The 26,469-nt window shown below is 35.6% G+C and overlaps 1 protein-coding gene across 5 annotated transcripts in view; it reads left to right on the forward strand.

Annotated features, from left to right (window-relative positions):
- magi3b (membrane associated guanylate kinase, WW and PDZ domain containing 3b) overlaps positions 1 to 26,469 on the forward strand; it is a 425,096-nt gene that overhangs the window by 200,356 nt on the left and 198,271 nt on the right. The window lies entirely within an intron of this gene.

Genomic DNA, 26,469 nt, shown 5'->3' on the forward strand with positions numbered 1-26,469 from the left:
GCGATAGAAAAAGCTCTGTCCTCCCAGGTTCAAATAAGATAAAATAAATAAAAATAAGATGCAATAAAACACAATAAAAACCTCAAGAAGATAAAAGCAGTCTCTGGGATAAAAACCAGGATAAGAACATAAAATTAAAAAAATTAGAAGTCATTATAAAAATAATAAATAGAGCAATGAAGTGGGACACATGTTTATGTTGATGTTTATGTTTATGCATTTGGCAGATGCTTTTTTCCAAAGCGACTTACAGGGGAAAACCAATTAAATCACTCAGTCAATCAAATGTTATTTATATAGCACCAGATCGCAACAAAAGAGTTATCTCATGACAGTTTATATGTAGAGTTGGTCAAAACCAGACTCTAAGCTAATTTACAGAAACCCAACAGAATCCTCCAGGAGCAAACACTTGTGACTGGTGACAGTGGCGAGGAAAAACTTCCCTTTAACAGCAGAAACCTGGAGCAGACCCAGACTCCTGGAGGATGGCCGTCTGCCTAGACCGGTTGGGGTTAAAGAGAGAGAGTAAAGAAAGAGAGAAAGAGAGAGCGATAGAGATAGAGACTGGGGGAGAGGGGGAGAAGGGGGGAGTAGGGGGAGACACATGGAGGCAGTTAAGGATAAGTGAGTGATGATGATGAAGGCAGCAGAGAGGCAGGACCACCGCAGCAGGTCCAGAGATAATCCTGGGAAAATCTGTGATAAACCTGGGAAGAACTTTATTAAAATATTTAAAATGGAATGTCTGACAGTGCTAGGACAGGAGGTGCTCCTGACACATGTATTGAAGGAGGTGATGTTGCATTTCTCTGAATCTGTTACATACAGAGTAAGATTTTGTCCCATACTTCAGCATCTATTGTAGTTTTCAACTGAGTTTCCCATGATTTCCACAGGAATGACACCTTATCAGTATTCAAATGCTGCAGCTTTGAATAAAATTTGGAGACAAAGTGACTTTGTTTAAGATTATCTAAGGGTCTTTTCTACTAAATTAAAGTCATCTGGAAGATTAAGAGTATCCATTTTGGTTTGTACATAGTGTCTGACCTGAAGGTATTTATAAAATTCTGTTGTTTGTAATCTGTGTTTAGCCTGTAAGTACTCAAAAGTTTTAAATTTCCCCCTATCCCAAAGATTATAAATACTGTAAATTCCTGCTTCATACCATTTTTGAAAGTTCGATCCAGTGCCCTCTCTGGTTAAATCAGGATTATCAATTACACTGGTCAACAACAAATTTATTGTTTAAGTTTTTTGAGCTGATTTAGGATAATTTTGGTGTGCTGAATCCAAAAATCACATTAATTTTGCTCAATCAGGTCAACTTTCTGAACTATGCTACATATTGGCTTTTTAACATTTTTGCTTACATTTATGGGCATTTTCACATCATATGATACAAAATTCTTTCATATTTCTTGTAATAAATGAGTTCTGAAGATTTTACTTTTTTTTTTTACGATTTTTTTTTTTCTCTTAAAACCTATTTTGGGTGAGAGCTATATAAAAAAAATCAACTGATAAAGTCTCAAAAATGTAATCAATTTTGTGAGAAGATCAAATTTTTCAAAATCAAATTAGCAAAAAAAACCTGACCTGACTGAGAAAAACAGATGTCATTTTTGGATTTAGCGGTGCAAAATGGTCCTAATTCAGTTGAAAAAACCCAGACAACTTGCAAAAAACATTTTTTTGTAACCCAGTGTTATTATTGTTAAACAACTCAGTTTATGTTTAGTCCCAAATAGTTTCCTCAAAGAATTCCAGGTACTACACACATTAGTAATAATTAGAAAATTGTGTTTAACCATAATTGGTAATTCACTTCTGCTTTTATCAAGTAAGTTGACATGAGAGTATGGTTTCTCTTAAAAGGATTTTATTTTACTCCATTTCCAAGCAGGGTGAGATAGTTTCACCATCAACTCAGAGCGTTTTATGCAGATATTTGGAATGTTGCTATTATGATGATTTATGTTGATTTCATTTAGCTGGAGTAAGATCAGTTTGCATTTTCCATTTATACTGTAGTAGCTTTGGTTGAGTATTGACTGTGTGAGTACGGGCCTTTGTGCTGAATAACTTCCAGTCTTCTAAAGATATAGCTATCTGTTACTAAATCCTCCCTTCATGCTTTCAACTTATAGCCAGAATTATCATGTGAATTCTTTTATATTAGCTATAATCAAATATCTAGTTTGAGTCCACAACTCCGGAAAACAACAACAGAATGTAATTATTTCACTCTAACTTTATATATTTAGCCCAGCACCTGTCAAAACTCTTCTTTTTACACTTTTCTCCCTTGTTCCGAACTGTGTTGTTTGCTGGCGGATAATGGCTGCTTACTGTGAAGGCTTAAAGTGAATGCCCACTGTGTTTTGGATCATGGACCATAATGCGCTTTATAATACCAGTGAAAACCCCACTTACCAGCTGACAAATTCTAGCTATTTAGCATATCATTAAATCACATTGATCTATCGATTTCTCATATTGAGTTTCTGTCTGCAGTGTCCTGGGTGGTAGCTGCAACTTTATAAGGGCACAACATGGATGACAGAAAGAAAGAAAGAAAGAAAGAAAGAAAGAAAGAAAGAAAGAAAGAAAGAAAGAAAGATAGATAGATAGATAGATAGATAGATAGATAGATAGATAGATAGATAGATAGATAGATAGATAGATAGATAGATAGATAGAACTTTATAAGAGGTGGAAAAATTATGATTCAGTGGATAAGCTCTGTGACCTTTAACAGCACTAAACAGTTCGATGGATGGATGGATGGATGGATGGGGAGGGGGGGGTAAACATGACAAATTCATGGGGCCCAGCATTTGTGGGGGCCCCTTAGAGCAGAGGAGGGGGTCGAGTGGATACAGGCTAGAAGTTGTGAAAATGTCCTGTAAGGTCCGCTGTATCAGAGGCATCGAAATCAGGATTCGGATGTTGAAAGCATGTTAAGTTTGGGTTTTGTTTTCATGCTAGTGCAAGTGACGTTATATGTGGACCCCCCCCTTCGCTCGACAGATCAACAAGATACTGAATTTTATGGAAGAGCCCACAGCGTTTAGCTTTTCATTGGTAGCGGCGACCCTGGATGGATGGATGGATGGATAGACTATAGATAGATAGATAGATAGATAGATAGATAGATAGATAGATAGATAGATAGATAGATAGATAGATAGATAGATAGATAGATAGATAGATAGATCACAAACATAAAAAGAGATTTAAAAAAAGGAGATAGAATAAAAGACACCGCCATCTTCTACAGCATTGACCACCAGTAAAATCCATGGAGTTTGATAAATGACAGTGGGTGGAGACACTTGTTTTTACATTCAGTTATTGATATTCTTGCTGAAAAAGTAATATTTTCATCATTTTTCTCTGTGTTTCTATAATAACCTTTTCATTTACTCTGAAGTTTAACGAACATCTACATGATCAGGGAATTACATTTAGGAAAATACCTGATTTTCACTAAAAAAAACACAAAATACAGTGCATAATATTATAGTAAATGATGATAAATCACTTAAGAAATATTATATAAAGAGAAAAAAAAACTACTTTGGAACTGTCACAAAAGTAGCACTGGGTCTAGATAGATAGATAGATAGATAGATAGATAGATAGATAGATAGATGAAAATTAATGAATATAATGGTTAAACGTGAGTAAAAATGGACAAATGAAAGCATTAAAATAAGTAAAGACAAAAAATAAGCATCAAAATTTGTGGAAAAATGAAAAAAATGAGACAAATTAATAAAACCTGAGCAAAACAGGCAAAAACATAGACAAAAATAAGGATTGATGGATGGATGGATAGATACATAGATAGATAGATAGACAGACAGACAGACAGACAGACAGACAGACAGACAGACAGACAGATAGATAGATAGATAGATAGATAGATAGATAGATAGATAGATAGATAGATAGATAGATAGATAGATAGATAGATCACAAACATAAAAAGAGATTTAATAAAAAGGAGGTAGAATAAAAGACACCGCCATCTTCTACAGCATTGACAAATGAAAGCATTAAAATGAGTAAAGACAAAAAATAAGCCTCAAAATTTGTGGAAAAATGAAAAAAAAAAGAGACAAATTAATAAAACCTGAGCAAAACAGGCAAAAAAACAGACAAAAATAAGGATGGATGAATGGATGGATGGATGGACTCTAGATAGATACATAGCATTTGTTCGTTAACAGCTTGTCATTAACTACCATATGAGTAGCAGATTTTCCAAATGTAATCATAGTCTGGTCACTTCAAACTGCCTCATTTGCACATACGCAACCTGTTTCTCTGTGTTTATATCTGTTTCTCTGTCTGTTTCATTCTCACAAACGCACATTCACAGACGATGACACAAACACAGACGATGAGGATGTGAGAACAAACACCCCCCCGCCCCCACCACCACCAAAACACACTCTCTCTCTCTCTCTCTCTCTCTCTCTCTCTCTCTCTCTACATACACTCATCCTGTCACCCGTTTTGCTTTATCACCAATAGACTGTGAAGAGAGACCTTTTTTTTTTTTTTTTTAATGAACACAGTAAACACTAACCAAGAAGGCAGTCTGTCTTTGCAGGGGACCTTTTCTTTTTCCAGCAGCCTGTCAGGGCCCTTGCTTGTATCACACCTCAGTAATCTCAGGTCAATTGCTTTGACCAGAGCACCTGCTGGCTGCAAGATTGCCCGCTATCATTTTAATGGATCACCACTCTAGATACACTTTAATTATGCCTCCGCTCCAGACGCACGGCAAAGAATGTCAGTCGTTAAATTGTTAAAATGCGAGATAGGCGGGAAGTTGGAAACACAAACTCTTTCTTCCCATCCGTTTTTTTTTTTTTTTTTAATCTGCATCCAACCAATAGTGCACAGTAAATATTTGCTAAGCCATGACATCTTGTTTCTTCTCCCACAGCTATTTTCTCTGGGCTCTTGCTGTGACAAGATGACAAGCTGTGTCATGGCTCAGTAGAAGGCCATGCTTTACACACACACACACATACACACACATGCACACGCACACACACACACTACTGACATTCAAAGGCCAAATGATTAAAAATGCACAAAATGAAGGCATATATACTTGCATAAACACACTTCCTTGTACATGCAAACACACTCAAAGACTGACCCAAATCTTTGTATGTTTATGTGCGTGTGCATATATGTGTGTGTGTGTCTGACTCTCAAGCCCCCCAGCTGTAGACCAGCATCACATACCAGCCTCCAATACCACACACCCGCAAGTGTTAGTGACACATCGGCACCGTTGCAACCCCGTCTGTCCACCAGCATCAGCACCACAGTGGGCAAAAGTGGGTGGTCTTTGCTCTGGATTTGACCGTTCTGTTGCTCCTCCCACTCATGTCCCTGCTGCGGGAGCGCTAGGAGATGCTTGAGTCCAGCAGAGCACGCTGGAGCACTGACTCATTACATTATTGTAAGCTTGTTTTGTGTGTTGTTGGAAGCACAGCAGGTTCAAGTGCCAATGATTTGTTTTATTTATAAGGCTCGCAAAATGCACAGGACGGTCTGGGTATTTGGTTTTAACAGCTGTTCTGTTGTTTTCCATATCTGCTACTGTTCCCTTTTGTTTTATATTTATAAGGGAGGGGTGGGGGGGTTTACAGGATGTTTTTTTAAAGCGGCGCCATCAATAGTAAGTCATCTGACAAAAGACAGAGGTCTGGTTTATGAGACACGATGTCTAATGAATTCTGAAGCCATTTACATGTAGTGGGGTTGTAAACAGAACAGGCAAAGCAGAAGAGCTCTTAAGTGTCTCAGAGGAAATTTACTGTTGTAACACGAAGGGGCAGGATGTCTAGATAACAGCAGATCATCACTCCACCCTGAACAACGCGCTTAAAAATCATTCAGCCGTAGCCGTATTGGAATGTCAGCGTCGGTGTGGAATAGTGAGTGAATAATGCCAAAGTTGGGTTTTTTGTGTAGGGAGGAAGAGTTGACATAAGGGAACAGTCTGTGTTGTGGTGATATGCTCTCATATCGTATTCTGCCTGCGCGAACGGCTGTCATCCAAGGCAGATCAGGAAGACTAATTCAAAGGGCTTATGCATGCTTAACAGCACTCTGCTTGGTTTTAGCAGTTTATTTACACACTGTATCTGTGTGCATGAAACTCTCTTTTTCGCCTTTCCAGCCAACCTTCAGAATAAAGTGAGGATGCTTCAGGACTCAGTCAAAATTTTTTTTTTTTTTTTTTTTACTTTTTTGTTTTTTGTTTTTTTACGTAATTATATATTTATATATTTGTAGATCTTTGTCTAAATCAGTGGTTTCCAACCTTTTTTGGCTCGTGACCCCATTTTAACATCATAAATTTCTGGCGACCCCAGACATTCAAAACAGATACTGTTTTTTTTTTTTTTTTTTTTTTTTTTTTTTTTTTGTTAAAATTAATTGGTTTTTTATCATGTAATAATTTGCTGGATTATATTGCAAATAAACCTTAATTTTAGATGACATTTAGTCTATATAATGTATATTATTATGGATGGAGGCAGAAAAACCAGGTGTCGATTACTGCACAAAGTGAGAATTTGATGTTCCTTGGTTAGGCTGACAAGGCTGACAATTAATACTGAACAAACAAGAACTCAAACTATGAATTATGAAAGAGCTGCAGCATCTGAAACTGACCACAATGAACATTTGACAGATAAACAGAACCACAGTGTTTCAGTTTCAGCTTCACAGTTTGTCATGTCTTTTATGGATTGGGATTCTCTCTGTCAACTCACTATATATTTTTTATTAGTTTTTTTTTTTTTTTTTTATTAATTACTAGAAATTTAAAGGGACCTCATTTGAATTCCAGGTAACCCCACATGGGGTCCTGACCCCAAAGTTGAAAAACACTGATCTAAATTGACAAGAAGGCTGTAAAAGTGGGTATCCTTCTGAAGGGCATTTGTGAGAATAAAAAAACGGGCTTCTTCTTTATGAGTCGATACCTTTGAGCTGCCACTGTCACTGCACCAGCTTGATTCATGGGGGAAATAAAGTATGTTTAAAGCGTACTTGGATACCTTCCTGAAGCTTGTAAACAAAACATGCCGATCTGCTGCTTTTTCTCGACTCAAAAAATATGCAAATAACCATTTTACACCATTTCATTCTTTGGTGCCAGATCCCAGCGCAGGACTCTTCAGAGCTAATTCAAATGGGCAGAAAACAGGCGAAGTGTTCGTCTCCAGTCTTTCCTTCAGTGTTTGCCTGTGGTTGAAGGCCAACGCTCAGATTGACTTTTGTTTTGGAGTGAGCCTGTCCGTTGGCGTTTTGCCTGGATGGGCTTTGAGTGTTTCTGCATTGTCTCCACCTCTATAGTTTCTTCCTCTTGTCTCTGTTGCACTCAAATAAAAAGTAACAAGAGTTAGCGGTTTTAAAGTCGTAGTGTGCAGTTATATCAGCAATGACAATTTATTTTTATTAAATTTAAACAGTAAAAATATCATATAGGCTGATTTGGAGGCATGCGACATCCTTTCCTCTTCATGTAACCTTGAATATTTTTGGCCTGGGAAGCCTTCATGGTGAGCATGATGGATTCTGAAGGTGTGAATTGGACTTTTAAAGTGATGCTACACTACAAAGTGATAAATGAGCTTGTATGACATGCAACACCCCAGGGAGAATCAGGTCCTTAATTGCAGAGAGGGAGAGATGTGCAGGCATGCTAAAACCAGAGAGGTGTTGATTACACAATACACCACATGCAATCATATGACAGATCATTATCTTAGTATATTAGAATTAATTATAACCAGCAAAATTCATTATATCCACCACCTTAAAGTTGCCAAGTAACCTTAATAAACCCAAAGTAACCTTGAATTCCTCTGTGTGTGGTGCATACGCCACCAAGAGGGAGGCTGTGATTTAAGGAGAAAGTTAAATTTAAAGATTCATAAAGTACACACTACGTTAAAAAGTTTCTGTATCACCATCTGTGGAGTAAAATTGTGGAACAAATTGTGTGTGGAGATAAAACAAATATCAAACATAATTCAGTTTAAAAAAAGATATAAAAAAAAAAGATTCTTGAGAGGTACAGGATTTAATAATGACAGTGAGGGCTGTTTGTTTATGGATGATGTTAGACTGATACATATGCTGTAATTAGTGAAGAAAATGGTTGAATTGTTGAGTATGTTTGTATGACTGTACTGCCATGATCATATTGTTGTGTGTAATTCAGTTACTGCATTATGGATTTGTTGTGGTTTGATGCTAAAATTAGAAAAAAAATTATTGTTTGATTCTTGTATTGAGTTAGTGATAAAAGTATAAAAGCACTTGAGGGGTAGGATTAAATAAGTTTATACTTCTTCCGACCATGCATTCCTTTTCAACCATGCAAAATTCAGACTTGTATGTGCTTGAATATAGATTCTGTCCATTTAAATGCTTTATTTTGTTTTTTTGCATGTTCGAAATAAATAAATAAATCAAATCAAAATCAAATCAACTATATATAAAATTGTCTTGATTTAACTATGACCCTTATTGGCTTTTTACACATTTTCTTTTAGTGATGATGTCCTCCACTTGTCATTTCCCTTGAAACTGAAGCAAACTAAAGCCGCACTGGATTGGGCACAAAGAGCAATGACAGATAAAAGAGAAGGGGTTGTGGCCGGACAGTGCCCTGGCATGGGAGGACAGTGATTTGGCAACATTAGTGTTGAGCTCCCTCCCCCTGATCCCCTCTCTCTAATTCTGTCTTCCCACGACAGAGAGCACCCAGCCCCAGTGTCCCATCCATTATGCATGGATGAGCTTTATTGCATTATGTTTTTTTAGGCTAACACACTTAGCAAGCTTGTAGCATGCACAACCCCTCTCCACCAACTCTGTGAATAATTCAAGGCCAGGGCATTAGGCTTGGAATAGAGGAGCTTAATCAAAGGCTACAGCTTTCAGCGCGGCTCAGCGCCGCCCCATTGGCAGTTGTAACCTCCAGCTTGGCACAGCAAAGATTTTAAATAGAAAGTTGAATTATTAGGCCAGAGGCAGGCTTTAGAGACCTGTGTGAGCTTTGAGAGGTTCTTGAGATTGTATTGCAATTCAGAAATCTTACATTCAGCAAACCTTCTTAGCTTTTATTGTAAGCAGTCAGGACACCTTGTACTGTATACGCTGCTGCTGAAGCCACCACGAAGGCACTTCAGCTCACTTTTATTTCATCTTTAATCCACTATTCTGTTTTATGCTGTGTTTTTAGTTCTTTTCTTTCAAGATCATTTGCCTATAAGCACTCTTAGGGAATATTTGCATACATTTGTGGATTTTGACGTATTATTTAATAATATGGCTTCATTTCATCTGTGTTAATTCAGTTTCTAGGCCAGGGAACATGATGCTGCTTTGAAATGTGAATTTTGAAAAAAATATCAGCTTTTTAGGAATTTCAAATAAGTGCCTCTTTTCAGAGTGTAAAGCCTTCTTTTTCTAATTTAACACAGGCTTAGAATGTTTAAAAAGCTCTCTGAGTAGGAAACTGATCTAACTAGAAGGAAAATTGTCATTTCAAATAACAATGTGAGAAAACATCCAAATTGCATTCGATATTTGTTACAGCAGCCATGTAAAGTCTGAGCTGTCTGTCATTAGTCATGACCTGATATGACCTGCTCCTCTGCTTTATATATCCCAGCAGCGTGTAGAACTCCCAGACACAACGCTCTGCTGCACATCCACACACATACTCACAGCTGCCCTGGAACATCAGTCACAAACTCAACTCTTCTTATATAGACTTTTATATATACTTTCATTGTAGGAAGTTTTCTGTTGAAATGAACTAGTTTGCTGCTAAAAATGAATAATGTAACTCTTCTAATTACTTCATCAAAGTAATCCCTATCATATTGTATTTTTATTAACTTTTTGATTTAGCTTTTATTTAAATGTCCCATTGGTTTTAACAAACCTGTATAGACTGAAGACGTTCCTGCACAGTGAAAAGATGCAAAATAATAGAATGCATCTTATTTCCTATGTATCACAGGTGTCAAACATGCAGCCCGGGGGCCAAATCTGGCCCGCCAAAGGGTCCAGTCTGGTCCCTGGGATGAATGTGTGAAAGGCAAAAATTACACTGAAGATATTAATCATTGTAGTTCAGGCTCCACATACAGACTAATTTAATCTGCAGTGGGTCGGATCAGTCAAACACTGTCATAATAACCTATAAATACTCATAACTCTACATTTTTCCCTTTGTAAATGTAAACATTTTCATGTCATTTTCTTTTATTTAACCTAAAACAAACTAACTTTTCACAAAAACACGAATAACCGCAACAAATATGAACATTTTGAAATGTCTGAAGTGTAATTTTAACAATATTCTGCCTGTTATTAAATGTTTTGTGCATTTGCTGATCCACTGGGATCTGTGCGTTGTAATGAACATGTGTAAATGATAAACTGAGACATAATATTGTTAAAATTGCACTCAGTTTTCTAAAGAATTTTCCGTTTGTTCATGTTATTCACATTGTTTTAAAGCAGGGGTCTCAAACTCCTTTTCTTCCAGGGGCCACATTCTGCCTGATTTGATCTCCAGTGGGCCGGACCAGTAAAATAATATCAGAATAACCTATAAATAATGACAACTCCAAATTTTTGTCTTTGTTTTAGTACAAAAAAAACCCATTAAATTATGAAAATACTTACTTTTATGAATTATCCAAACAAAAAACGATGTGAATAACCTGAAAAAACTGAAATTTCTTAAGAAAAATAAGTGCAATTTCAATAATATTCTGCCTCAACTCATTTCTACATGTGCATTATGGATCAGATCTACAAAGACACTAGACACTGAGGAACAGGCAGAAAATGGTTAAAACTGTGCTTAATTTTCTTTAGACATTTCAGGTTGTTCATAATTGTTCAGATAATTCACATTTTATTGTTACAGGATAGTTTGTAAAATGTAAATATTTTCAGAATTTAATGTTAATTTTTGCACTAAAACAAAGACAAAAATTTGAAGTTGTCATTATTTGTAGGCATAGTGTAATATTATTTTTTTCACATCAAACCGAGAAGAAAATAGAGTCATTATTTTTTGTTGGTTATTCTGCTGTTATTATTTTACTGTACATCATATTGGTCTGTATGAGGAACCTGACCTAAAATGAGTTCCACAGCCTTGACAGTGGAATTTTTACACTTTGTAAATTCATCCCAGGGGCCAGATTGGACCCTTTGGCATTTGGCCCCCGGGCCGCATGTTTGAGACCCCTGTTTTAAAGGATAGTTGGTAAATATAAACATTTTCATCGCATAATTTTACTTTTTTCGCTCTAAAACATTGAGGAAAGTTTGGAGTTGACATTATTTATATGTTATTATGTTATTATTTTACTGGTCTGGCCCACTGCAGATCAAATTTGGCTTAATGTGGCCCCTAAATTAAAATGAGTTTGACACCCCTGCTACAGTCTACTGTCGTTAAACCGCCCGCCGTTATACCGCCATTTCCGCTTATCGCCATCCGCCAGCCCAGTTCCATGCACAAACAACATTTATACCATTGATTTCCCGACCGTTATACCGCCAGCGTCGCGGCGCGGCACCTCCGAGGTGCGCCGCTGTGGCACCTCCGAGGTGCGGCTCCCAGTGTTGTCTTTTCCGTGGAAACCGGGTCGAAATGGCTCTTTGAGTGTTAAAGGTTGCCGATCCCTGCCTTACAACATAACAGAATCAAGATTTATTTAGAAACGCAATTAGAACGGGTTAACGGAGGCAGCATAGACATCATATAGTAAAGACATGCACATTATGGACGCAACCAGTTGTAACGCCATTTTCGCTATACCGCCAATTTGGCCGTGAACGGAAGTTGGCGGTATAACGAGAGTAGACTGTATATATAATCGAAGATTTAACTGTTTCTAATTACTAGGATTCATATGAGTAACTTTACCTTAATTGCATGTTTGTGTCAGTAATTGATTGCAGTTATCTTTACCTATAACCATCTCAGCATTCACTTCATATTATCTCAAGCCTTCATTGTTCAACTGCTTTTCATGCAGAAAGAATTTTCTCTCCAGCTTTCTGTCCAGCCCTCCCACCTTTCCATTTTCCATCTTATTCATGTCCTGTTTTCTGTCAGTCTAAATGTTTTTATTTTTAGATGATTTTTTTTAAATTTTTTTCTGGTATTCTACCTCCCTCTACTATTTTTCCTTTCCATCTGTCCACCTTACTGTGTCTCTGTCTTTCTTCTCTGTATTTACTCTTTCATGTTCATCTAATGTCTTCTCTCTCTTGCTTTCTCTTCCTCTCTCCCTTTTCTCCCCTGTGAAACGCATCCAGGCTTCCCTCGGGGGCTAATCCTGTTGGAAACGTTTCAGGGAAAGCGGATTATCTGTCGGAGCGGCATGATTTTTGGAGAAAGTTCACTCACACTTGATTAAATTAATCATTGTCCTCCAAAACCCCTTACGGTCTTTCCTTGTGGATATTGGTGGAGATAAATAACCATCCTCAAACAGCATAATTCAGCTGTAATTGATTTGGGGTGGTGCGTTCTCTCTTTTACGTGGAGTGGCGAGACGTGGGGTCGGGGAGGTGGGTGGCAGAGCTGTCTAGAGACTATTGGCAAAGCTTTTGTAGGCACAGAGACTATTTTAATCTGGCAGTTTTCAGGTCGATTTGAAATCTTTGACAGCTTGATTTATCCTTGCTTTTTAATTCACCATTGGACTGCTGAAGGGGGGGCCCTGTGTGCTTTTGTTAGTGCTAGACAGAGACTAATGCCTGATTTGGTCTATGCTTTCATAATTTATATAGAGGTGTCACCATGCGTCACGCTGCCACTGCAGAGATTTGCTGCAGAACACATTAGAGGGAGGAATTAGTGTGTAAATACAGGTGTGTGTGCAGCCAGTAGGCAATTGTTAGTTTGTTGTTTATAGCCCATGAAGAGCAGTGTGGTCAATGGAGCTTTGCAGGTGGATAGGGTACAACATAACCTTGAGAAGATGATAAACTTTCCAGTTCCTTGCCTTCAGCCATTCCTCCCTTGTATCTTCTCTCCTTCTCCCTCCCTCTCCCTCTCCCTCTCCCTCGCTCTCTCTCTCTTTCTTTCATTCTCTTGCACACTCTCATATCAACACCCTCGATTCAAAGGGAAGCCTGCCGAGGCTCCATTTAACAAGAATATCCCCTCATTACACAACTGCAAAACCTTAAAAGTTACCATCCGCTAAGTGGTTTCATTGAAGGCAATGAAAAATTCCCTTTCAAAGGAAATAATTACAGCTGGTTCTTCAGGGGGGCATGTAGCAGCAGTGTTTATGGAGGATAATTACTATGCAGAGCAATTACTCTACAGCAACAATTGGTAGCTTTACCCCACATGAGTATGGGGATTAGAGCTGGGATCATCCTGGGTGTCGAGCACTTGTCTGGGTGTGATTATTGGAAAGGTCCAAGGTTTGGAGGGAATCAGAAGTGAGGATTTTCTATCTGCCCTTTGTCTTCCACAGCTATGAGCTATGAGGTGGGTAGGCACGTGTGTGTTTACGATTATTTTTGTACCAGGGACATGGCTTTTACCATCAGCAGATACAAGGTTAATTCATTCCACCTATATTTAGTCATAGAATATATTGAGGTAGAGGACTCATTGGCAGTACAGTCACAAGGACAAGAAACAGTGGGTATTAAAACAATAAAAAAGAGGTAAATCAATAGAAATGAATTCATTTTACATTAAGTCAAAATGGGAATCAGAATTGAATATTACTCTGTCTGAAAATGAGTGGCATTCTATGTGTAAAACGCAACAAACATCCACCAGCTCTAAAGGTTGGCGAGAATTTGGCTGGAAAAACCTCATTCGTTTTTTTTTTTTTTTTTTTTTTAATAACACCAAATATTAAAAGCGAACAATTAGGAAAAAAGTAGCAATGCTGGAGAAGATGTGCTCACATGAATGCCAACCACTCATATCTTTTAGACATGTGTAAAAATGCAAATGTTTTGGAACCATGTTGTTCAGACAATGGAGAACATTTTAAATTATAAAATTCCAGTGGACCCCCGGGCTATCTACCTTGGTCTAATACCTGATGACGTAATTAAAAGAGAAGACACTTACTTATTTAAAATTTTAATTCTTGCTTGCAAAAAGGTAGCCATAAGGAACTGGTTAAAAAAGGACCCTCTTCGAACACAACAATGGCTGGACATTATAGAGGAAATGTATACCATGGAAAAATTAACATTTCATTTTAGGATTAAGATGGGATCTTTTAAGCGAAGATGGGAGAAATGGATCATATTCAAGGACACTAATTGTTGATATCAGATCAAGTACGGAAAAGTAGTTGAATGCATAAGGAACAGCATCCCCCCTTGTTGTATTGTGTGTGTTGTTTTGTTTTGGTTTTTTTTTTCTTTTTTTGGTTACCGCACTGTAAAAGTGATTTAAAATATTAACCCTTTCATGCATACTGGTCACTACAGTGGACAGCTATTCTACAGCTGTTCCCTTGTATATTCATGGATTTTGTTGTTCTTTTTTTTTTTTTTTTTTTTTTTTTTTTTTTTTTTACACATATCTTTATTAAAGTTTTAAGACACTACATATCTTTTCTGACATGAATTGGTAACATTATGTAGATCGCTCCTGAGCATAAACCACCAGAATCACAAGCCCTCCCTATAGTTTTCATACAATTTATCAGTAAATACATGTTTCTGTGCGTCAAAAATTAAACATGTGGTGTCCAGCTGAGTGGACATTTTTGCAACTTCATGAAAAATAGGTTCCTAAGATTTTTTTTTTTTTTTTTTTTTTTTTATGTATTTTTTAAATTTTTAAAATTATTTTTATTTATTTATTTTTTAATTTATTTAATTTTCAGAAGAAAATTTTCAATTGCATGGTTTTTTTCATGCCTAAAGAGGAATAAAACCACTCAGGAAAAAAAATTTGATTAAGGTTCTCATAATTCGTGCATGAAAGGGTTAAAATAAAAAGTAAAAAAAAAAAAAAAAAAAAAAAAAAAAAAATTAGTAGAAATGAAGTGAAGGGACCACAACAAGAACTCTGATAAAATAATGGTGCTAAAACAATAGAGGACTGTTTAATAAAGCAATAAAAACTCCATCCATCTAATATTTTCATGACACTTTTGCAGTGAGTTAGGATTAGGGTTAAAATACAAACTATCAGTTCACAAATGACTCAGACATAAAGATTAAGATGATAATATATTGATAATGAATGATTTAAACAATTGAAATATACCAGTGAAAAAGAAGAATCTACCATAGTTTAATGCAGTGGTCTCAAACTCATTTTCTTTCAGGGGCCACATTCAGCTCGATTTGATCCGAAGTGGGCCAGACCAGTAAAATAATAGCATAATAACCTATAAATAATGACAAATCCAAATTTTTGTCTTTATTTTAGTGCAAAAAACCAGATCATTAAATTATGAAAATACTTACTGTCATAAACTATGTGAATAACCTGAAAAAAAAGAAATTTCTTGAGAAAAATAAGTATAGTTTTAACAATATTAGCCTCAACTTATCATTTCTACATGTGCATTATGGATCGGATCTACAAAGACACTAAACACTTCATAACAGGCAGAAAATTGCTAAAATTGTGCTTAATTTTCTTTAGATATTTCAGGTTATTCGTATTTGTTCAGGTTATTCACATTTAATTGTTACAGGATAGTTTGTAAATGTAAATATTTTCAGAATTCAATGTTATTTTTTGCACTAAAACAAAGGGAAAAAAAATTGAAGTGGTTCATTCAAGATTTTTTGCTAAATTTGAGATTTTTTTTCAGCTTAATTCAAGATTTTTTTTACTTAACTGAAGATTTTTTTTTTTTTTTTTTTTTTTGCTTAATTCAAGATTTTTTCCTTAATTCAAGCTACATTTTTTTTTGCGTAATTCAATTCGACTGGGATTTTTGCTCTTGACAAATTCATCCCACGGGCCGAATTGGAACCTGTGGCGGGCCGCATTTGGCCCCCGGGCCGCATGTTTGAGATCCCTGGTTTAATGCAAATGTCTTTCCAGCAGTTTTTGAGTCATCTACAGAAATACTGGATTTTTAGTCTGCTTTGCATGTGCGGACTCTTATAAAAATACACATATATGACTCGTGTGGGAGGGAAAATGTTCATTATATTTCTGTCGGTCTCTAGAAAAAAAAAAAAAATGTAGTGCATATAAAATTTGCATTGGTTTTCTATGACTTCCTTGTTGTGCATTCTTGCTACGGTACATTTTGTTGTCTGAAAAATGGCAGCCCCTAACAGCCTTACACCGCGTCTCCGGAGATACATCACGTTACATCATGATCCACTTGCTCGGTAGACATCCTGCCTGAAATGCCTTTCAGGTTTGACTCCTCGGGTCTGGATACCATGGTCTGTCTGTTATATAATTTGTCTGCAGGAAAGACGTGGCCGCATCACCCCCCCCTCCTGCTTTCAACTCTGTGCACATACCTGAGGTTGTCTGTCTTCGAGAATCAATGTATTTATTGCAGATTGTTCTTTGGACAGCAGAGAAGGGGTTGAGACTGCAACAGATTTGCATGCTTTTTGAACTGGGCCATGTGCAAATGGGGGAGAAAAAATAGATTCTAGTATTTTGTGCACAGCCACTGGTTTAGAGAGGTTATGAAAACACATTGTTTCTACTTCATGGATTGCTGCTGCAATCCACCTCCTCTGTGGTTTCATTATGAGATATAGTGTGCTTGTGAGCCAGAGTTTAAATATATACCAGGGTAGGCAATATAACCAGTACAGCCAACACAGCAAGTCTTCTGTCACAATGTATGTAATTTTACATCATGGTTAACGCTAGATTAAGAAGTGGTTTAAAATAACCACATTGTACTGCATCACATTGAATTATTTTCTTACTTTATCTGAATTTTCCATAACACAAGCCTTGTTCAGAATTACCCCATTCTGGGTCATCATCCCTCTGCTTCTTGTTTGTTTGTGTTGCCTTCATCCATTTTTCCTACTCGCTTCCAGATGACAGAAATATTGCAGGAAAGAATGTGATTTGCAATGATATAAATGATGATATGACACAAAATACATCATGATATTTGTCTTGCAAAAACAGCCCTTGTAACATATAAAAATTCTTCATTTTAGGGTGCTGAAGAACAGAAATCTCATCAAATGGTTCCATAGTTAACGGAATTATTAATATCACTCAAATGCAAATAACCATTAGTTGACATCCTTTTGACAGATGTCGGTGCACATGTGTGTTTCACTGCATTTTATGTAAATTGGTCGATGTGAATTTGCAGATTCTAGCCAACCAGATACCCTTCTCACCCTTCTATGGTGGCTGTGAAAACCCCTTGCCCAAAGGGTTTGTTTTGTCTGTTTTGGAGCCCTTTAGTAAAAGGATGATACACTATTAAGAAAAAAAAAAAAAAAAAAAAGCAAAAGAAGGGTAATATTCCGGCAGCTGGGGCGCCAAAAAAATACTGTTAAATAATGGAAAATAAACATCTCATAAAAATACCAGGTTAATTTAAACCTGTGTTTTCATGGTAATAGCAGCACCGACGGACAAGAAGGAATAAAACAGGTCATATTCACAACCATAAATTATGACCAATATTTGCAGTTTTATAATGTCATTGAACTCATATTAATGACAGTAAAATATATGTTAAAACTGTCGAGAAAGATTTCTGAGTGTTTGAACTGGAGTTTGAACTGGAGTTTACACTGTAAAAAAAAACAAAAAAAAACAAAACAAAACTGTAAAAAAACAGTAATATTCCGTCAGCAGGGGTGCCGAAAAAATACTGTTAAATAATGGAAAATAACCATCTCATAAAAATACGGTAATTTTCCATAATTATAATACAGTTTTTTGCCCTAACTTTACATGAGATTTTGCTTTTTTTTTTTTTTTTTTGACTTTTTAATGTTTAATAAAGAATATTTACATGTATTAAAACAATCAAATTACCTATAAATATATATATAAATAATTTTCAATGAGACTAAGTTTTACAATCCACTGATAAAAACTGTATTTGGACAGTTTATCAGTGCTTATACATGTTACACATTCAGAAAAATACATTTATTCAACATTTTTGTTGTGAAACCTCCCGTAATTACACAAAATATTTGTCAATTAACAGTCTTGTTAAACTTACAGAACAAATACTTCTTTAACGGTTAATTGTCAGTAATTTTATTTTGTTTTATTATTATTATTTTTTTTTTTTTTACAGTATTAATCTTTAAATTAACAGTTTAATCTCATGAATAGAAAAGAAATGTTTGTGAAATTACGATACATTTGCAAATGTATTTTAACTGTATTTTTCTGTGAAAAATGAAAAAAAATATTTTAAAAAATGGAAATTGTAGGGTTATTCACAGTTTGTTTCTGTATTGCTTTAACCCAAAAAGAAAAAAAAAAATTTTCAATTAAAAAAAAAAATTCACTTCAATCAAGGAAAAAAAGTGTTCAAATGCAATTTTTTGGATCTTTTTTTTTTTTTTCTTCTTCCATTCAAACACTTTTTTTTAATTGAATTTTTTTTTTAGTTAAAGCAATAAAGAAACAAATCTACCTTCATCAAAAACAGGTTTATTGAAAAAATCAATTGCAATGTTTTTTCATGCCTAAAGAGGAATAAAAACGCTCAGGAAAGAAATCTTAACTAGGGTTCTCATAATTCATGCGTGAAAGAGTTAAAGAAAGCAAAATATCACTCCTTTAACCCTTTTGTGCATGAATTATGAGAACCTTCGTCAAGATTTTTTTTACCTGATTGTTTTTATTCCTCTTTAGGCATGAAAAAAACAACTGAATTTTTTTTAATGAACATATTTTTCATGGAGTTACAAAAACCATGAAACAAAGAAATATATCAGAAAGTGATGTACAGTGTGGCACCTATAAAATAAAAACATTTTCAGTGTAGCTAATCTGATGTGACTAGTTGTTACTCACTTCATGGAGATAATATGCAAAAAAAAAAAAAAAAAAAAAAAAAAAAAAAAAAAAAAATATATATATATATATATATATATATATATATATATATATATATATATATATATATGTCGAGGCCCAAAACGGAATCTGGCCTGATTCAGAATCGGGCCGGCCCAGAATGGAATTCTATTCTAGGCCGGCCTAGAAAGGAATCCTGCTGCTATAATGTTATTTTTATGCCATGTTTAATGCAAATGATCTAAATTATTACAAAAATCAATACATGGAATTTGCAAATATGTGAAAAAAAATGAAACAAACAACATTTTAATTGTAAACTATAATACACTTTATTTACAAATAGAACCTAGTGGTACTCCCCACCAATATATGGTACAGTGAAATCGACTGAAATTGACAATAGTTACTCAAGGTATGTAAGACTGAAAATGTAAAATTATGACAAATTATGGAATTATGGATCATTTGCATTAAACATGGTATAAAAATAACATTATAGCAGCATGATTCCATTCTAGGCCGACCTAGAATAGAATTCCATTCTGGGCCGGCCCGATTCTGAATCGGGCCAGATTCCGTTTTGGGCCTTGACATATATATATATATATATATATATATATATATATATATATATATATATATATATATATATATATATATATATTGTTCAAGAAAACTGTTTTTCTTACAGTCTAATTGCAGTTAGCAACTGATTTACACTCAAACATGTTAGTGCAGATCAGGTTTATCAAGAACAGCAAAATTACAGTAATGGTATGAATTGCAGTGTATGGGATGGTGCATAGCGTCTACTGTGTCAATTGATATGGAACTGAAACAACAAAACCTGTGAATATACAAGAGAACAGCTGTTGAATAGCTGTTTGCTGTAGTGACCACTATGCATGAAAGGGTTAAATAACAGTAACAAGTAATCTGTAATGGATTACAGTTTGGAAGTAACTTGCACAACACTGGCCCCTATATTGTATACTATCTGGTCTTTCCGTATGTTGCGAACACTCTGTATATGATTATGAACAGGTCATGGCACACACCTGAGCCAGGTTATCAGTGGACCGTCATGACAACAGCTCTCCTACTTTGGCCCTGCTCACATATTACCTTCCCTTCCATTCAACTCCAGGCGGGGCTGACTCATTTTCCCTCATGTCCTGACTGTGTGTGTCTGTCTGTCTGAGAGCTAACTTTCCCTTAAGCCACAGACATGTCAAAGCTTAGCCTCCATGCTTGTCTCCATTGACTTCTTGCCCAGTAGGTGTCAACACAACTGGCCGAAATCCCTCGGCCTCGACTGTAGACTCTCTCCTTTTCTGGCTACTTTAGCCCTTCTGTCCTTCTTCTCCCTTGTCGTCCTGGTAACACATGACTGATCTAGAACTGTGAAATCTCTTCCCTGTCACATGTGTTAACAGTAGGGGTGTTAGAAAATATCGGTTCTGCAATATATCGCGATATTTCCTTTCACACTACTGTATCGATATTAAAAAGTACTGTATTGATATTTTTAGGTATTTATTCAAATGTAGATATGGCGGATAGGGGTGTAAGAAAATATGGGTTCTGCAATATATCACGATATTTCCTTTCACACTACTGTATCGATATTAAAAAGTACTGTATTGATATTTTTAGGTATTTATTCAAATGTAGATATGGCGGATAGGGGTGTAAGAAAATATGGGTTCTGCAATATATCACGATATTTCCTTTCACACTACTGTATCGATATTAAAAAGTACTGTATTGATATTTTTAGGTATTTATTCAAATGTAGATATGGCGGATAGGGGTGTAAGAAAATATCGGTTCTGCAACATATCGCGATATTTCCTGTCACACTACTGTATCGATATTAAAAAGTACTGTATTGATATTTTTAGGTATTTATTCAAATGTAGATATGGCGGATAGGGGTGTAAGAAAATATCGGTTCTGCAACATATCGCGATATTTCCTGTCACACTACTGTATCGATATTAAAAAGTACTGTATTGATATTTTTAGGTATTTATTCAAATGTTGATATGGCGGATAGGGGTGTAAGAAAATATCGGTTCTGCAACATACCACGATATTTCCTTTCACACTACTGTATCGATATTAAAAAGTACTGTATTGATATTTTTAGGTATTTATTCAAATGTAGATATGGCGGATAGGGGTGTAAGAAAATATGGGTTCTGCAATATATCACGATATTTCCTTTCACACTACTGTATCGATATTAAAAAGTACTGTATTGATATTTTTAGGTATTTATTCAAATGTAGATATGGCGGATAGGGGTGTAAGAAAATATGGGTTCTGCAATATATCACGATATTTCCTTTCACACTACTGTATCGATATTAAAAAGTACTGTATTGATATTTTTAGGTATTTATTCAAATGTAGATATGGCGGATAGGGGTGTAAGAAAATATCGGTTCTGCAACATATCGCGATATTTCCTGTCACACTACTGTATCGATACTAAAAAGTACTGTATTGATATTTTTAGGTATTTATTCAAATGTAGATATGGCGGATAGGGGTGTAAGAAAATATCGGTTCTGCAAAATATCGCGATATTTCCTTTCACACTACTGTATCGATATTAAAAAGTACTGTATTGATATTTTTAGGTATTTACTCAAATGCAGATATTGCAGAGGTTTTTTTTTTTTTTTTTTTTTTTTTTTTATTTTATGTTGTGGCACTAGTTGAGAACTAATAGAATATAAACATTTGAACAGGATCTTAAACTGTAATGTCTGTAAAAAATAATTTAAGTTTTAACAGGAACATTTGGTGATATAGCATCAGATCCTGTTCTGATCAAATATAAATGTGTTTGGTATTTGTGGATATTTCTGTTGTAATTCAATTCTTCCAGGAGATAATCTTAAAAAAAAAAAAAAAAAAGAAACAAAACCAATAAAAAATTGACTTTTTAACAGCATCATGATATATCGTATCGTGATCCTAGTATTGTGATTTGTATGGTATCGCCACATTCTTGAAAAATACACACCCCTAGTTAACAGCGACTGATGTATGGTGCAGGCCTCATAACAGCCCCTGTATACTGAATGTTGGACAATGATCTATCCACATCTTCTGTTAAACCTTAAATTATTTCTAGACACAAGCACTTTGTGTAAAAATGGCAGAATCATTATTGTGAAAACTGAGGCCAGGTTCATAATGGTGTTTTGGAGTGTTGGACTGTGTTAGACCAGCCGCAAATTAAATTAGCTAAATTTAGTCTAGTACAAATTCACAACATAATGAAAACAAAGTCCTATTAATATAGTCCTCACTGCCAGGTTAATTTAAACCTGTGTTTCCATGGTAATAGCAGCACCGACGGACAAGAAGGAATAAAACAGGTCATATTCACAACCATAAATTATGACCCATTTTTGCAGTTTTATAATGTCATTGAACTCATATTAATGACAGTAAAATATATGTTAAAACTGTCCAGAAAGATTTCTGAGTGTTTGAACTGGAGTATGAACTGGTCATACACTGTAAAAAAAACAAACAAACAAAAAAAAAAAACAGTTAAAAAACCAGTAATATTCCGTCAGCAGGGGTGCCAAAAAAAACTGTAAAATAATGGGAAAATAACCATCTCATAAAAATACGGTAATTTTCCATAATTTAAATACAGTTTTTTGCCCTAACTTTACATGAGATTTTGCTTATTTTTTGACTTTTTAATGTTTAGTAAAGAATATTTTCATGTATTAAAACAATCAAATTACATCTATCTATCTATCTATCTAATCTAATTTTCAATGAGACTAAGTCGTACAATCCACTGATAAAAACTGTATTTGGACAGTTTATCAGTGCTTATACATGTTATACATTCACAAAAATACATTTATTCAACATTCTTGTTGTGAAACCTCCCATAATTACACAAGATATTTGTCAATTAACAAACAAGTCTTGTTAAACTTACAGAACAAATACTTCTTTAACGGTTAATTGTCAATAATTTTATCTCGTTTTAATATTTTTTTTACAGTATTAAACTTTAAATTAACAGTTTAATCTCATGAATGGAAAAGAAATATTTGTGAAATTATGATACATTTGCAAATGTATTATAACTGTATTTTTCTCTGAAAAAAGAAAAAAAATTCTTTTAAAAAACTGAAATTTTATGGTTATTCACAGTTACAGTTTTTTCGTGGTATTTTATATTTGAAGTGTAAAATCACAGTCTATTTTTGTCATTTCACTGATAAAAATACAGGAAAAATCTGTAAAATAAACAGAGAAAATTCTGTTAAATTACTTTTTTTTTTTTTTACAGTGTACATGTATTTTAGTTTTTCATTCTAGTTTAATTTTCCCACAACTCTAAGTAAATTACTCATTCTTAAGTTAGTCATGAACTTCACACCGTTGTGCCACAGATACACTTAAGCATCTACATGACGTCAGGCTATTAACTGGGTCTAAGACATAGTCAAGGTTTCTCTTTGTGCCCAGAAACTTTCTTATCACACAAGTATAAAAAAAAGTAATTTTGCATATACTAAAAACATAGTCTTGGACTTTGATATCTAGCCTTCCTTTCACATGTCTTAATTTCCTCCTAAGCCAAAGCTTAACTCTACCTGTATCTGCACAGTCTCTAGGTAATACACTTGTGTGCCTTCCTGCATATATACATACATTATCATAGCAAAAAAGCCATTTCGGGCTGAAAAGACTCCAGGTACCTTGGCAGTCCCGGCTGCTTTCTGGTTCACAGAAACAATTTTTCAGAAAACCACCAACAGAGCATCTATCCCTCAACACCCAAATTCTGCAATCCCTCAGACTCCCCCTGCCTTTTGCCAATTAGGAGCCCAGCACACACTGTTTCTGACGGTTTCGCTGCAGATTCCACAGCTGTAAGCGGTTGTTACAGCCAATATGGCCTCATGATGGGACTGAGCAGTTAATCCCCAGCTGCAGACACACAAACACACCTTGACTGTCTAATCACTGTGTGTTTTCACCTGTGATGAGCCACCTTCCTATTGTGTGTAATACCATGGCTTGATGCTGTCCTGTGTCTCCCCACACCAATGCATCTTCAAATCGGAATGTATTTAATTACTAAATACGTAAACATCAGCGCACAGAATTATTGGCAACTTGTAATGTAAAGCAACAAGGCCTGGCACATAGCAGGGCTGCGCTTTAGTTATTTTCCCCAGTCCCAGAGCTGATGTAATCTGGGGGTCCTGTCATAAACACCACAGGGATATATTGTGTGCTGTCTTCTTTATTACTTGCATTGTTATAAATGGCTCTCTGGGTCCTCTCAGTCAGCAGGATTAGAGTCCAGGATTAAGATTCTGCACTGTGAGCGAGTGGGTGTGCAGTGAGCAAGGAGAGTTATTGGAATTGCCATCATTATCCTCTGGATATCTCATCATGAACTTCTCACCTCAGTGCTCCCTCAGCCACACTATATGCTGTACTGAATGCACACAGCTGCTGAACATTAAATGCACAGATGTTCCAGAACTTTCACTTTGCACCGACTTTTTGCAGATCTACCACAGGACTTGTTTTTTTTTTTCTTCGTTCTTTTCTGTTTTGTCTCGTCTTATTCACCACAGTTTGATGCAGATCAGTTGCAGGAGGTGGAATGAGGACTGAAAATACCGCAGTACTTCAGTACATCATATTAAACACGTTCTTACTGGATTGTTTTTTGTTTCTGCAAACCTCACATACATAGATTCGCTATGTATCTTAACCTTTGCAATGGAGTTTGTATCCCATCTCCTTTAAATTCTCAGGCTTATGCAGTAAAAGTGTTTTGGTTATATGCTCCTGTGCTGTCAGTCCTGTTGAGGTTCAGCTTGATGTGCTTTTTTCAGGGATCAAAACAACATCTAACACATAAGTCAGACACATTTTTTTTTAAAGAAGTACTGCACACTAAAACATGTTTTTCTGATGTAACTTGAATAGTATGAGTCCACTGTGAGGAGGCACATCAATGCTGCATTGGCAAATTAAAAAAAAAAAAAAAATCTACGTTTTATGAGTGAAAATGACTCATCATTTTGAACCTCCCTTGACTGATGATGTAGAATCAGCCATTTCTGAACATCATGAATTTTGTATTAAGAAGTGAAAGTTGGGGTGGATTTTTGATCCTTTGGTATCAAAGACTAGAGTTTGTTTCCAGACTCCCATAAGTTTTTAGGTTTATGTTCAAGGTCAGGAAAAGTTGACATTAATGGTTTAGTGGAAGTATTCCCTACAACATTATGACCAGTTTTTTATCACATATTTGTGGCCTGGTATCTTTTTTCTCACCCTAACCAAGTACATCAGTGTGTAAATAATAAAGTTACGTGTGTAAATCAGGGATGGGAACATTATCCGATATGTATTGATATGCCGATATGTGTGCACACGATCTGGGTGTACCGGTAGAGAAGCTGCGAGTGGATGAAAAGTTTGGAATGGAATTTATTAGAAAAAAAAAAAAAAAAAAAAAAAAAAGGATCATACGACGATTGGAGATGAAATCTTGGATATTTTCCAAAAAAGCTTATAACGATGGTACCTACCAAAAGATAATTTCTAGACTATACCAAGCTCTCCAGAATATAAAAGGAGATCAGACTTCGGACATTAAAATGAGATGGGAATCAGAGGGTAGCCTCACGATAACAGTGGACGAATGGGACAGAATCTGCAGACAACAATGGACAACAACAAGCTCCCCCTTCTGGAGGGAATACAGCTGGAAGAACTTGACTCGATTCTTTTGTACCCCAGCACAGAAAGCTAAGTACTCTGACCAGACCGCATGCTGGAGGTCCTGTGGAAGTACGGTGGCAAACCACTTCCATATCTTCTGGGATTGTCCCTCGGTGGCTCCATTCTGGAGATGTATCCATGGGTTCTCAGAGGCAGTTCTTTAGTTTAAAATTTGTTTTGACTTTAACCCTTTCATGCATCGGTCACTCCAGTGGACAGTTATTCTCCAGCTGTTCTCTTGTATATTCATGGCTTTAGTTGTTTTAGTTCCAAATCAAACAACACAGTGGACACTTACGCATCATCTCATATCCAGACATTCATACCATTACTGTAACTTTTCTGTTCTTGATAAACCTGAAACATGTTTGAGTGTAAATCAATTGTTATGTGTTAGAGAAGAAGGTTTTTTTTGCACATTATCTCGATGAAGTGAGGAATTAATAGCATTAGAATACGTTAAAATGTGAGAAGACATCAGATTAGCAGCATTAAACATGTTTTTATTTCATTGTTTTCATATCCCTCTCTGATATTGGGTTTTAAACACATGTTTCTTTACTTCAAAAATTAAATGCATG

This window comes from Sphaeramia orbicularis, chromosome 5 (genome assembly GCF_902148855.1).
Source record: "Sphaeramia orbicularis chromosome 5, fSphaOr1.1, whole genome shotgun sequence".
NCBI classification, from domain to species: domain Eukaryota; kingdom Metazoa; phylum Chordata; class Actinopteri; order Kurtiformes; family Apogonidae; genus Sphaeramia; species Sphaeramia orbicularis.